The sequence below is a fragment of the Apodemus sylvaticus genome, chromosome 6 (assembly GCF_947179515.1).
Source record: "Apodemus sylvaticus chromosome 6, mApoSyl1.1, whole genome shotgun sequence".
NCBI lineage: Eukaryota > Metazoa > Chordata > Mammalia > Rodentia > Muridae > Apodemus > Apodemus sylvaticus.
Window position 1 is genome coordinate 111,607,072 of NC_067477.1, and position 14,894 is coordinate 111,621,965.

Consider the following 14,894-nt stretch of genomic DNA (forward strand, 5'->3'; position numbering starts at 1 on the left):
AAATTATTTTATTTGGGGTTGAATTATACATATTAGGTTTGTTTGTTTTAGAAAAACAATCTTCATTTGAAATGTGAAAGTTGATGTGGCATTTTAGAGATAAAAAATTGGATTCTGTTCTGGACATTAGGAAATCTTTCCTGAAACAAAGGAAAAACACTACTAAAAATATGTCATTTCATCTTGTCAGCTTGCTAAACAAATAATTTTGTTACTTATATTTTAACTTAACAAATGTAAATTGTACATTTATATATATAAATGTGGGAAGACCAAATCTACAGAACATATGCAGTACTTCATATTTTTCTATTGAAAACTTAAACATCCTCCATTTCTCAAGGACACATACATATTAACTACATCTCGGATTAGGTGCATTAGGACTCATATTGGCATTTCTGTCTAAATGAAATGTGTGTCCTTTGACTAGAGATTATTTTCTCAAGTCTCCTTTGACCAGTAGTTACTTTGTGCCTTAGTTGTTCTTCTATTACTATAAAAAAACTGCTGTTCTATTACTTTGTCATTACCGTGACAAAGGTAACCCTATTAAAAGAAAGCATTTAATTTGGAGCTTGCTTACCCTTTCTGAGGTTTAGCTCATTATTATCATGGTGGGGAACATGGCAGTATCCATGGTGCTGGAGAAGTGACTAAGAGCTATATCCTGACCTACTGGCTGTAACATGGGGCCTGGTATGGACTTTTGAAACAAAGCTCAACTTCAGTGACACTCTTTCTCCAACAAGGTCACACCTCCTAATCCTTTTCACATAAGACCCCTCCCAGATGACTAAACATTCAAATGTATGAGCCTAGAGCACCATTCTTCTTTAAACCACTGTACTTTGTAAAGTAGGAAGGATAGAAGTCATTATAGGGTTCCTAAAGCTCGATGTGGTTTCCATTCCCTTTAGAACACTAAGATGCATGCAACATCAGACATGTTTCCACTTGGATTTTAAGGTTTATTTTTTTTTAAAAGAAAAATACTTATCAACTCGGGTTATCTTCTTTCTAGATGATTATACTTGTCCCTGAATAGGTATTCTAGTCTTGAATGATGACTTTGAAAGCCTCACACATTCTCTCTTTGATTAACTTCCTCACATCTTACAGGAAGCTGCTATTGATAACTCATATCAACATGTTGACTTTCTTAAATCCTGTTTCTTATTTATTTAATAACATTCCAAGTCACTGTGACCAGAAATTGTACCTATTTGTTGCAAGATATTTGAGGCTTTCCAAGTAGTGTAGATCCAGGCAAGGAAATCTGTGACCATGACTGAGTCTACCAAAGGAAAACTCATCCCCCTGTTCTAAGTCAGATAGATGTTCAGTTAGTAGAAAGAGCTAACTGTTAATATAGGCTCCTGCCCTTTCTCTCCATGACCTTACAGAGTTGAAAGGTCTGATAAAAAGGAAATAAAAATAGGCAAGTCTGAACATATTTTCACATAGTAATGCCTACTCTTAAGCTTGTTGTTAGTAACTATGACAGTTTTTGAGTTTTGGTCTCTTCAAATCTGTATCAATCGCCTGGGTTAAGCCTCATTGCTGTCACAGGCTGTAGATTCATCCTTGAGGGGCTTAATATCAATCATGACAGGCTCTACCATTTCAAACCTGTTAATTTAACTCATCTTTCAAAGTGTTGGGAAAAGCTCAGAGGTAGAAAAAGGGGAGAGCACATAATTATAGAAATCTGTTATATCACTTAAAACCACACATGTATATTCACGCACTTTTGCTTGAGCTTCTGTTCTCCATGTATATACAAGCTTGAAACCCTTTTACCCTTCAAGTCTTTGATAAGATGCTATCTTCATAAGGGGTTCAATCCTGCCCACTAAACTAAGACTTTAAATTGCTCTCATCCTGTTACCTCTCCTTGAGCCTTTTGTCTTTACCCTGATCTTGTTATAATACCTTATAACATATATTTAATTATTACATATGCTCATTACTAACTTCCATTCCCTGTCACTGGAAATCAAAAACTATGTGAATGGTAACTTAATGACACTTGTTCACTGATGTGTTCAGAGCCCTCAGGGTAGTTTCAGTTATTAGTAGATACCTAATGAATTCTTTTCACATGAATGAAAAGACTAAATAAATACTGTATTCTTACTAGACCTTGGGTGTTTGAAGAATGACTCACCTTGATAACATAATGACAAGCAGATGCCAGGAGATATACAAGAATGCATTAACGCCTATGGATAAGACATGGTACTACAGATAGATTTCTCTTTAAGAATGGGTCTCAGAATACTTGATATTACAGAAAGCTTTATCATGACCTTTACAATCAGAAGGTCTGAATCCAAGCTAGGGCCATAAGAACCAAGAGTTTGAGAAGATGAACTTGAATATGTGTGTTTCTCTTTGCCCGTGTTTGAAAAACATAGCCTGTACATATGCCAAGTTCTCAGACATGAGTATAGCACTCTAGCAAGTAGGAATCCAAAGCATGACTATAAACTCTATCATCAAGGTGCCTATAGTATAAATCCAGAAGAAAATAAGAGAATAATGACATAATAAAATGGTAAAGTAAATACACAAAATCTAGAGGTTCACCAAATGTTAAGATTTGAGTTATAGTCTGGAATTTGATGAGCGAATGGTGGTAACAGATGGTTTCTGCCGGATCTATTGAGAGGCTCTATAACCAATCATCATGATTCAATGAGACAAGAGTTGTACTTAGAAAATGCTGTGGGCAGTGAATATACTTTCTAACCAATGTAAAAATGCTGAAGTGGCAGAATAATTTTTCTATGAAACATAAAGCATATGTAGGAGCTTGCTGGGAGATATTATAAAACGTTTCAAGAGAAAAAAAGAAAAAATGAACTGGTATAAAAATGATGGAACTCAGAAACAGATATTAAAACAACTAATTTAGGAAAAAACAATGCTTTCCAGAGGAGGCTTTTGACTCGGCTTTAGGGCACATCTATTTTTCTTGGTCTTTCTCTAAGTATACAGGAGAGCCTCCTTGACAAGACAGAAATCACTATTAATTATTATGAATCCATAATAGAGTGAAAGCCACAAGAGTTAAAACACTCACCCCATATCTTTACTTTGAGCAGGAAGGCTAAGTCTGATGTTTAAGGCTTTCTTTTTTTTTTTTTTCTGCTTGACACAATCTAGAATCACGTGGGAAGAAGAAGCTCTAATTACTGTCACATTGGCTATGGCCATAGCTGTCAGAGATTATCTTGATTCATCTATGATATGGGCTGTATTAGCACACTGTAGGTGGCACCATCCCTAAGCTGGTGAATCTGGGTTGCATAAGAAAGCCTACCAGTCATGAGCCTAGGTGTGAGGCAGTAAGCAGCATTCCTCCATGGTATCTGCCTGAGATTCTGCCTTGAGTTTTCTCAATGAAGTGTAAGCCTTTTCTCCTCTAAGTTGTTCCTTTAAGATGGTGTTTATCACAGCAACAGAAAAGTAAAGTGGGATACTGATATTTGAGAAGACTTGCTTATAAATAATGAGTTTTTTTTTTTACTCATCTTCTGAGTTTGAGAATGATGACCAGACATTAGGATTAAGTCAAACAACTTCCTCTGACCCCAGAGTCATTATGGGAAATGATGTAGTCAGTAAGAAAATGACACAGAAAGTAGTTATTCCATCCCTTCATCTGTGAGATACCAGAATGTGATTCTTGGACCATTATGTAATATTATTGTGAATCTATTTGTAAAATAGGGTTCTAGGCCCCTGTGTTATTTATAAAATTCAGATTACAAAGAGTTCATCAAAGCTTTGAACAGCATCTACTATTTAAAAAGTATTAGTCAGCTAAGTGGTGTTTGTATTAGTAGTCAGGATGCTGCTTTGAGGAAATCACTACCTACAGTTCTTCTGTGTTAGACTGTGTGAAGAGCAGACAGAAGGAGCTGTGCACTAGAAGCCAGAAAGCCCTGGGTTCTACTTTTGACCTGGTTCCAGATTAAGTTCTCATCTAAACAAAGCAAATTGCTCACTGGGTTACAATTTGTAAAGAAGGTAATTGATAAGGTGAAATATGATTACAGACATGGAAGAATTCTAAACACACAAGTCTTTGTCTTCCATTTTCTTTTGCACTCACCCTGGTTGCTGGAATATTTTTAGAAAATTATAGAACAGCATGGTTCTTCTTCAGAACAGGCCAATAAACTGAGTACAGGGGATAAATGACTGAGATATTGAGCATCTATTTGTGGTCCATCCTTTCACTGATAACCCTACCCCTACTAGAGCATGTCTGTAGTAGCTGAGCTGAGCAGGTGCAGTCTCATCTTGATTCAGGTATGTTGTTAAAAATAAAGAATAATGTCCTCCCAGAAGACACAACATGATGGGGACATGACAGGTAAAGTATCTACTTTCCCCACCAGTGTGGCACTTAACTTATTGAACTGTAATTGCAGGATTTACTTATCTGTGTTGCCTGCCAAATCATGAGTTCAGTAAGGGCAGGAGCTGTATATTATTTGTGTCTATAGACACAGAATCTTGTAAGGTGTCTGGGGCAATAAATATTTGCAGAATGTAAAAGATAACAAATAGTGGTATATGTAGGAGTGTGAATGAGACAGAATCACCACTCATTTATTAAATGTCACGCCTACGTTATTTCAATTAATCAATCCCAAGGTAGAACTTTAAGGGAGACACTTCTATCATTGCCTTGTAGATCATTTTAAAAAAAATCAAAAAGAATGAAAGGCATGAAGAAGTTAACATAGTCATCACTAAGAAGAAAAAGATGTCTGGCTCTTAAACTCAAAGCACACACCCTGTTACCACAAAATCTTAGGGCTCCTAGTGAATTAGCCATATGATCCTGTGCAAAACAAGGTCTGTTATTGTTTATTTTAGTTCTTCCAAAAATAGTTAAAGAATTTACTCAAACCAAATTCAAAGATAATCCTATTATTGTTTCAAAGAAAAAATCTCAAGGTTGACATACCGTAAATACCTGCAGTTGCTTGTGAAAAAAAAACCCATAAAATTAAAAAAGGAATGATTTTGTTCTTTGAGTTAAGCCTACATGGAATCAGCCCCATGGTGAACTACCAGCCACATGATAGAGTGTTATAGAAAGAATAGAGAAACCAAAGTGCAGTAACAGTAATACTTGGGTTCTTGCCAGCCTACATGTGACTTCTAAGGAATATACCGGGGGTATTAATTCTGGAAAAAGTACCGTACATTTTCTTATTGAAAGATAAATTATTTCTCATATCTCATTAGCATAGGTTAAGTTCATCTTTCTAGTGTTCGTCCTACCTGAAACAGAACTCCCTTATACAAGTCATTGACTTGACTAATTGGAATCTTAGGTTTCTACCAAGGATTCATTTCATTCTCTTGACCAGAAAAAGCAATGGTTTTCTGTGAATGAGTCATCAAAGTTATCGTGCACATTCTACTTGGGGTAGGTGTAGCTTATTAGTAGGTTGCTTAGGGACTTGTCTTTTAGCGCAAAGCCCACACTGAACTAAACAGAATCAAACCTTGATAATCAGTCTTTTCCCCCTTTTCTGTGTTCCCCCCATTCCACAACATGGCTACAGGAAAAGTGTAGATTTTAGTGTGAAAATCCCAGAAATAATGGTTTTTCTCTTTTAAAGATGCCTTTTCAAAGAATTTAGCCCTAATGATTAATGATGATGAACATTTCTTAAGGTGCTTCTCAGCCATTTGAAATTCTTCAGGTGAAAATTCTTTGTTTAGCTCTGTACCTCATTTTTAATAGGGTTATTTGGCTCTCTGGAGTCTAACTTCTTGAGTTCTTTATATATATTGGATATTAGGCCTCTATTGAATGTAGGATTGGTGAAGATCTTTTCCTAATTTGTTGGTTGCCATTTTGTCCAATTGACATTGTCCTTTGCCTTACAGAAAATTTGTAATTTTATGAGGTCTCATTTGTCAATTCTTGATATTAGAGCATAAGTTATTTGTGTTCTGTTCAGGAACTTTTCCCCTGTGCCAATGTCCTGGGCATATACCCAGAGTATTCCCTGGCATGCAATAAGGACATATGATTCACTATGTTCAGAGAAGCCTTATTTATAATACCCAGAAGCTGGAAAGAACCCAGATGTCCCTCAATGGAGGAATGGATACAGAAAATGTGGTATATTTACACAATGGAATACTACTCAGCAATTAAAAACAATGAATTCATGAACTTCTTAGGCAAATGGTTGGATCTGGAAAATATCCTAAGTGAGGTGACCCAACCACAAAAGAACACACATGGAATGCAATCACTGATAAGTGGATATTAGCCCAGAAGCTCTGAATATCCAAGACTCAATTAACATATCAAATGAATCCCAAGAAGAAGGAAGGAGAGGGCCCTGGTCCTAGAAAGGCTTGATGCAACAATGTAGGGAATATTCTTAACTGAAAGACTAGGGGAAGGAAAGGAAGAAGGGTGGTCTATTTTAAAATACTCTTTATTTAAAAAACACATTCAGAACTATATACCGTCCCATCATATTATGCAAGATAATAAGGGAGAACTGTTACCAAGTGTATATATGAGGGGGCTATCAAATCTTCCATTATTAATGAGAGGTAAGAATGAATGACAGACATGGAAGATTATGACCCAGGCTGTTTGAGAGACCAGGACTGTCAAAGTCTCAAAAGAACTAGGAATGGAAAGTAAAAGAAGAAAAAACAAAGAACCTCAATCCAAAATCTATTGAAAAAGAACTGGAAGAAGAGTCGTGAATATGGAGGGCCAGTGTGCCTCTCTGACCCCTAAGCACCATCATTGCTACCAATAAAGAGAAAAAACTCCCTAATGGAACAGCTCCTCACCATATTGTCCAAGGTTTATACTGATACTTTGAGTTAAGTCTGTTGTTGAAGAAATGTAATATTCAAAAGACAGGCACAGGATTAAAGCTCAAATATAGCTACAGACTTTGGAGAAACTGCTTGCTGAAAGAGGAATCAGTGGTCTTAAGGAGTAAGGCAGTTTGAGGCACACTCACACTAAGCTCTCAAATGAGAACAGAAGCATCTAGCCATCCTATGGGAAGACATTTCTATGTTAAAGACTCAGATTCAAATTAGTAGCCACAGTTGATTTGCCAGAGTTCAGTATAGAATAAAGACTGAGAATCAAACTGTAAGTAACCCACATTGTCTTGAGTCTCCTAAAGTTTATACCATAATGGAATGTAACCTCCCCATTGTTCTCAAGCTGCCAGAAACCTGACTGCCTGCCTCCTGTAGAACAAGCAGAACTGGTTTCCAGCCTTCAGGGGAGGGGCTTGGCCTGCCTTTTTATCTTGGGAGAGATGCATTAAAAGTTGAGACTTGAACCAGAAGCCATGTCTGTCTCCACATGTTTTATCTTGCCACCCTGTCCAATTCCCATCTCTCCTTCCAGAGAATCCACCTTTAGAATGTAGCTGCTGGACACTACAATGGAAGAAATAGCAATTAGCATGTCCAAAATAGAGACTTAATCAGAGCTTGGGAATAGAGAACTGTAATGAGTTGCTTAGTCCTGCTTTGCATTTTCCTGAGATATTGAATAGATGTAAAAGTATTCTTGGCTCCCGTACAAGGTCAAAGTATTGAGAGTTACACTCAAATATATTAATTCAACTAATTCAACCTATTTGAAAATATATTTTAAGTGCTTTCCAATAATGTAACAGAAATATATTGGTTATATATTTTCTGGTTTGGAACAATGAAAGAAGTTTACAACTCTTGAAAGGAGGAAAGAGAGAGGGAGAAAGGGAAGAAGAGAGAGAGAGAGAGAGAGAGAGAGAGAGAGAGAGAGAGAGAGAGAGAGAGAGAGGAAGAGGAAGAGAAAGAGAGAAACAGAGAGACAGAGAGAGACAGAGACACAGAGACAGAATGTTGAAGGTAAGTGGAGGAACTGGGCATATAAAAGGGTGGGAAATGATTCAGTGGATGTCAGTGGCCAAATCTGCAGAGCAACATATGCTGCCTTTTCCTGAGAGCTGTCATCTTTGGAATCTGTGAGTTTCTCTGTGCCAGGAGGAAATGGCTAAAAAGGACAACTTATGAAATGACCAACTGCTCATCACTGAGAATAAGTATTCTCAGGATGCAGCCTCACATGGAATTATATCAGTCTGAGATATTTGGATGACCCAGAGAGTGGAGACCATAAGGAAGCAAAAGTGAACAATTTGAAAAGCAATGCACTAGAGGTGAGATATAATCAGACTGTCAGTCAGTCAGACAGACATACAGACAGACAAGTAAGGACAAAAATGCCTATAAAAAAACACTGATTGTCTTGCTGTAAAGGTATTTAAGAGGATGTGAGTATGAATAATGATGGAGACTAAATGTTAAGTTTGATGTTTTATGGAAAGTTCTTGCCAGATCAAAGTCTCAATGTCTGTATAACACCTAACAACATCCTTGGCCTAGAATAAGTATTGCTTAACTATTCCTTTACTTTCATTTTTCACTTCCCTCCACCATAGTAAATAACTAGGCAATGCCTCTCCCATTTCTGAATGTTCCCTAAAACTTCTGCACTACATTGCAATACCTACAGCATCTTTAAAAGCATTTGCATGCCCAGAGCTAAGCTTTCTAGAAGGTAATGGAAATCTAAACTCTTGAAACATCTTGGATAGAAAGGATGAAGATTACTACATACACTGTGCAGAAGAGCAGATCAGAGAGGTGAGGAACAGCAAGTAGAAGTCAAGGAACCCTAGAGGTCTTGCAAAAACTTTAAGAAATGAAGTAAGAGTAGTCAACTGAATACCATTTGCATAAAGAGTACCAAGCAGTTCACTTAAATTCTTAACAGAATACCATAGCCAAACATTAGGCAGAGTTAGCCTATTCTTGTAGAGGGAGATCAAAAGAAACAGAGAGGTCAAAGACACCACAAGAAGCCTTACAAAATTAACTAACCTGGGCACACAGGGGCTTAAAGAGACTGAATCAGCTGCCAGAGAGCATGCATGAAATAGACCTCTTCTCTCTACACACAGGTAGCATATGCACAGCTTGGTCCTCATGTGGGACCCCTAACAACAGGAATATGGGCTGTATCTGACTCTGTTACCTGCCTCTGGATCTCATTCACCTAACCGATGGCCTTTATTAGCCTCAGTAGAAGATTTTTCCATTCCTACTATAACTTGATATGCCAAGGTAGGTTGATAACCATGGGAAAGGAATGTCTCTGGGGAGAAAGGGAAAGGGGCATAGGGGGAGGGGAAGGGGAAAGAAAGGAGAGGATAGTGAGGAAGCTCCAATTGGGATGTTAAAAATCTAGATTCATTAATGAATAAAAGTCTTACCATGTTTAAAACACTACTACATGCAATTATTATATCCTTCAGACACTGGAAGGAATGTATGTCAGTAAAACACTATGAATGGCAGAAAATGTGTGTATCATTGCTACCATCAGTCCACTGTACATGCAGACATATCATGAGCTGTACCAAGTTGTCTCTGAAACCAGGGCCCCTTGGTAAGTGGTGACAGAGATATCTAGGCAAGAACTAGTGTCACGTGTACATCACAAGACCTCTGCTATTTGTGCTCTCTAGAGGTTCTGAAGGAAGGAGAGAAATTGAGGTCTTTGGTATTTTTCATGTTTTGTGTCCACTCATTCAATCTCAAACCTGCTTCACTTGGTGTGAGTGAGATGCTCTCACTAGATTTATCCTTTCAAGGGGCAATGCACAGTGACGGGTCAGAGAAAAGAAAAAAGCATGCCCAAGAACTGAGAGCTCTGTTCTTTATTTTCTCTTCTAAGTATTCTTCTCTTCTGTTTTCCTGTTATTCTGGTAGTAGTTAAAAGACTCGCTTACAGATAGAATTGTGTTCTAGGCTCTAATGTCTAGTGTTACCAAGCAAGCTAAACTCATTCCCTGGATAACAATTCCTATATTAAAACCGTTCTCCAGCTCATCTGCATCCACTACTGAACAAATAAACTACGTCAGTACAGGGCAGTAGGAGCATGGGGATAGGATTTATATTGTCTCCTCAATCTCTGTGAGTAACACCCATTAGCAGTAATGGTTGTGATGTGTGTGAGCTAAGGGAATACTCCACTTTATTAAGAGGAAATGATATTTACAGTTACTTATGGAGTAAAATCAAAGAGCAGAATTGTTGTTTGTCTATGGAAACACTCTTATTAGTGTCATAAAATGCAAGTAGATACTTAAGGAGATTTATAATATATGGGTTGGATACAGCATTCTATCTGATTGACTAAAAGGCAACTTTAAAAAGAGAATAATAACTCATTACTAAACTTGTAGTAAAGATCTCCTGATGGGAAAACACCAAGCATCAGATTCCACTTTCATACACAGAACAGAATGCAACATTTCTGCTCAGAAATGAATTTGGAAAGCAAACAGGAAAATATGAGGTAAACTTGTTTTCTCTCTTCTCTGTCCTCTCAGTTATGTAATATAAGCTAATGAGTCAACATATTTCCCAAACTTCATGTTATATGCCAATTGCTTAAATGAAATGAGAAGTTCTTTCTAGGTCCAGACCCAGAACTCTGGCAAAAGTTGTCAGATTTGATAAAGTGGATTTGTTCTAGAAGGAAGCATTCCCTTTCTACGTTCCAGGGTACAGCTGTTTGCCAGAGTGCATTTCCCAGCTAACACCAGTCTGTCGACAGCATTCACAATGAACTTTAATTGTGTACTTTACCTGACAGTCTTAATTGTAGTCTGACTTCCTTCGGGTAGCAATCAGGCAAGTGAAGTAATCATATCTCCCCGAAGGCCATAAACACAGCCACCTGCGCCTCTTCTATTTCCTCCTTTAAACTCCAGCATCACAGGAGAGGGCATACAGAGCCCGAAAGGGTACTGTGTTCCCAAAATAGCTGTTACTTTCCAATCATTAAGTTGGTATGTAATTAAACATGGACAGAGTAACTGAGGACAAAAATAATCCTATAATTTTATATTGTAACACTAAAGCTGCCGCATTAGTAAAGATGGATTCTTTTTTTGGGGGGGGCGGGGGGAGTCAGTTTATAAGGAAGGAATCGTTTCACCTGCAGGTTTGTGTCTGCCACAGTACATTTCTCTGTTGGTTCTCAGAATGTGGTTTCCGGAGTAAATGGCTGATGTATTCCCTTCAGTCTCCCATCTGAAAACTCTTTTCATTTTTGATTGCTAATATATCAATCCCAAGTAGTTTATATCTTCCATAGATCTCTAAAAGGATCCCCCCAAAGGACTGTGGTTGGTCTCTATCTGCCCAAATTATCTCTGTCAAAATGACACCATGGCAAGGGTACTTGGATCACCTTTCAAAATAAATATCAGTTCAGGCCCAGATTAAGGCGACCACCCCAAACTTTCATAAATAAAGAAAAGAAGATGACCATGAAAAACTTTATCACGAATAAAACTGACTGAAGGACCCAAGCTAATACACATAAACTGAATCTTACTTCCATGATATTAATGCATAGCTAAAACATATTGGGTTTTTTAAAGAAATGGCTCTATGATAATTAGCATCAGGAATTTATTTGTGTGAATCATAATTTTCTTACTAAATATTTATCTGCAATTAATGACATTCACTGGCTGAATGTAATTTAATTGCCTTTCAGAGCAATTTACATATCCAGTTTTTTCCCTTAAATTTAATTCCCCCTAATGTTTAGAAATAGTTGATGTAATAATATGTGATTAAAAAGTTTTTAATCACAGGCAAGTATGCCTTGGGAAGGAAATTCCATTTGCCTAACAAAAAGCCATGCACATTGCTGGAACAGACAACAGCCTCTATAGTTTGTTCTCAGGAAAGCTTGCAGCCACTCATGTTAATCTGTGTATTGGTTTTACTTTCTTAGACCAAGATAGCTTTGAATAATTATTTTTCCTAATAATTGGTCACCTATACTTCAGATGAGTGTGCACATAACATGCAAATATCTTGTCTCATTTTTATCAACATGTTCTTCTATTTCTTTATGTGTTAGTTGTAATCACAATTTACTGATTTTGTTTCTATTAAACTTTGTATAATTCCAGTATTCTATAGTCAGACATGATTTGGAACCATGTAGGAAATTAGCAAAATAAGTGTTTCATAAGGTTTAGATCACATGCCATCCTGAATTATGTGATGAAATCATGTAAAATTCCATTTTGTCCCATCCTTTATATGTCATTTTGATACAGCACACTCATGCTACACACACATACACACACACACAGACACACACACAAAACACACACACACACAAACACACACACACACACACAAACACACACACACACACACATACACACACACATATACAAACACGCATGACAGAACATCATCTCTGTTCTTCATCTAACCCAGTAACCCTTTCCTGGGTTATTCCTTCAGCAACATTTCTTTATTTTTCATTTTTACTGGTTTCACACATGCATGTATGCAGGGAGACATATATACAGCATACTTAGTTCATTGCCCTGGATATGTGTTTATAGGTGACCACTTAAGACCTATCAGGTCTCCTATACCTGGTAATTATACCAGGAAAAATAATTATTCAAATCTATCTTGGTCTATGAAAATAAAACCAATACACTGGTTAACATGAGACCTTGATAACCTATCAGGAAGCTTTCCCAGTTCCATAAATTGACATTGTGAATTGTTTAATTTCATCAGCCTATTCCCATATCACCTTTTTCTCCCTCTTCCTTTTGCACACTTCTTCTAGGTTAGTTTCCCTCTTACTTTCCTGTATTCCTTTGTATGTGGCTCACTGAGATTATTTAGAGATTCTTGATGGAGTATGGGTGGGGAATGGCATAGTGGACTGAGAGCAACTTATCCATAACTACACCTCTGAAGAAAACAACACTTCAGTCTCAGCAACTACCAGCTCTTAACTATGAGGGGATTGTATCGGGAAACTGTAATACCAACATCCTAATGGTTGGCCCTCTAATGGGCTCTTGATTTATGGTTTTATAATCAACCCGGACTAGTCAGCGGCCTGTCTCTCATCACACCTCCTCCTTTGCTCTTTACCTCCTCTCTGCCTAAAATGATGTCCTCTGGAGAGACACATATTTCATTTTTCAATTATGAGCTCTCCAATGAAGATGCCCTACTATGCTTATTAATAACTGCTTCTACCTTAAGTGCTGCTCTTTCTCTTTATGCAATATTTTTCATGTAGAACTGTCAGTGTATTATGTCATTATTTTACTCAATTATTTCATCACTGTTTGAGCTTTCCAAACTAGACTGTAATCCTCAAGAAGGAATAGGTTTTTCTCAAAATTAGTAGTCACTCCCATCTCAAGCCTAGAAATTTTAATTCTTGGGATATAGGTACTATTCACTACATATTTGTAGAGTGATCAAAGGGAAAGTTAAAACTGTAAATAATCTCATTGAAATGCTACATATCAGATATAGCTCATACTCACAAATGATTTTATGAATCAACCAAATGAAAATCAAAATATGTAAGCTGAAACATCTGTATGCTTCCAGGAAGAGAAAATTGATCATCAAAGGCCAGGAGCCAGATTGAGAAGACCTAACTTCTCAGCAACATGTTGGAGCCATAACTTGAAGGGATAACATTTTCAAACCATCTATGGGGGAGACAATCAGCTCTAAATTCATTAATCTGTTGAACCAGCATTTGAAAGCATGAAATGGAACTAAAGATATTTCAGACATAAAAACTCCCCAAAAGAAAATATAATCAAAAATCTATATAAGTGTTATGATTCCTTTAGGGAATATAATCAGTAAGATTTTCTTAGACTAGTTAGAAAAACTTATTAAGCAAAAAAAAAAAAATCACAAAAGCAGCTAAAAAGATAGTTGTAGGAAATATTAGTTCCAATTTAATTTATAACAAAATGTTCATTTCAATTATTAAAGAAATATTATTAGATGTAAGAATGAAGTCTCTAGCTGCGAATCTGCTGTTTTCTGATTGTGTAACACTTACCAGGTTACTTAACATCCTAGCTGTTATCTCTTGGTAGGTGGATAATTGGATTACTGGTTCATGGGGTTTCTGGTGAGAACTCCGAGAAAACCAAGACTTTATTGTATTCACAAAATATCAGCTCTGTTCATGAATATTTTATTATTAATAGAAAACACCTAAATCTACTTCTTTTTAAAGGTTTATAATCAGAACCAGGTTGGCAAGTAAAATGAAATAAAACATTAATTTTACATATCATGCTAGATGAAAGAGCATAAATAAAATGCTACATCTAAGTATACCAGTGTGCCATTACCAAGTAGACCACATCTTGGGACTGCAATGCACAAATGAATTAACATCAGGAAATCTATTAAGATAATTCATTGTATTAAAATACTAAAATTGAGTAAGTGTGATAGCTAATAGTGACTGTGAACTTGAAAGAACCAAGATTTGCCTAAGAGACAAGCCACAGGTGTGTCTGTGAGGGGTTGAATACATGAGAGTTACTGAGGTAGGAAGACCACTCTGAATGTAGGTGGTCCCAACCTATGGGGGCCACAGTTTGGAACTGAATAAGAAGGGGAAAATAAACTCAGCACCAGCATCCACTGAGTTATTTCCTATACTACGATCAGCTGCCTCATGCTTCTCCCATCCTGTCTCTCAATTTTGGAACTGTGAATTCCTTAAGGTGCTCTTGTTAGGCATTTTGACACAACAGATGATAAGTAGCTACTACAGCAACAGTATAACTATTTCCACAAGTACAGATAAATCAACACCCATTTTTTTTAACAAAGTCCCAAACTTATAGAAGAAAACTTTCCAAATCTGATAAACTTTCCCATCAGGTACACATGTCATAGAGTTAGATACTCTAAAAAGTGGATTTCAC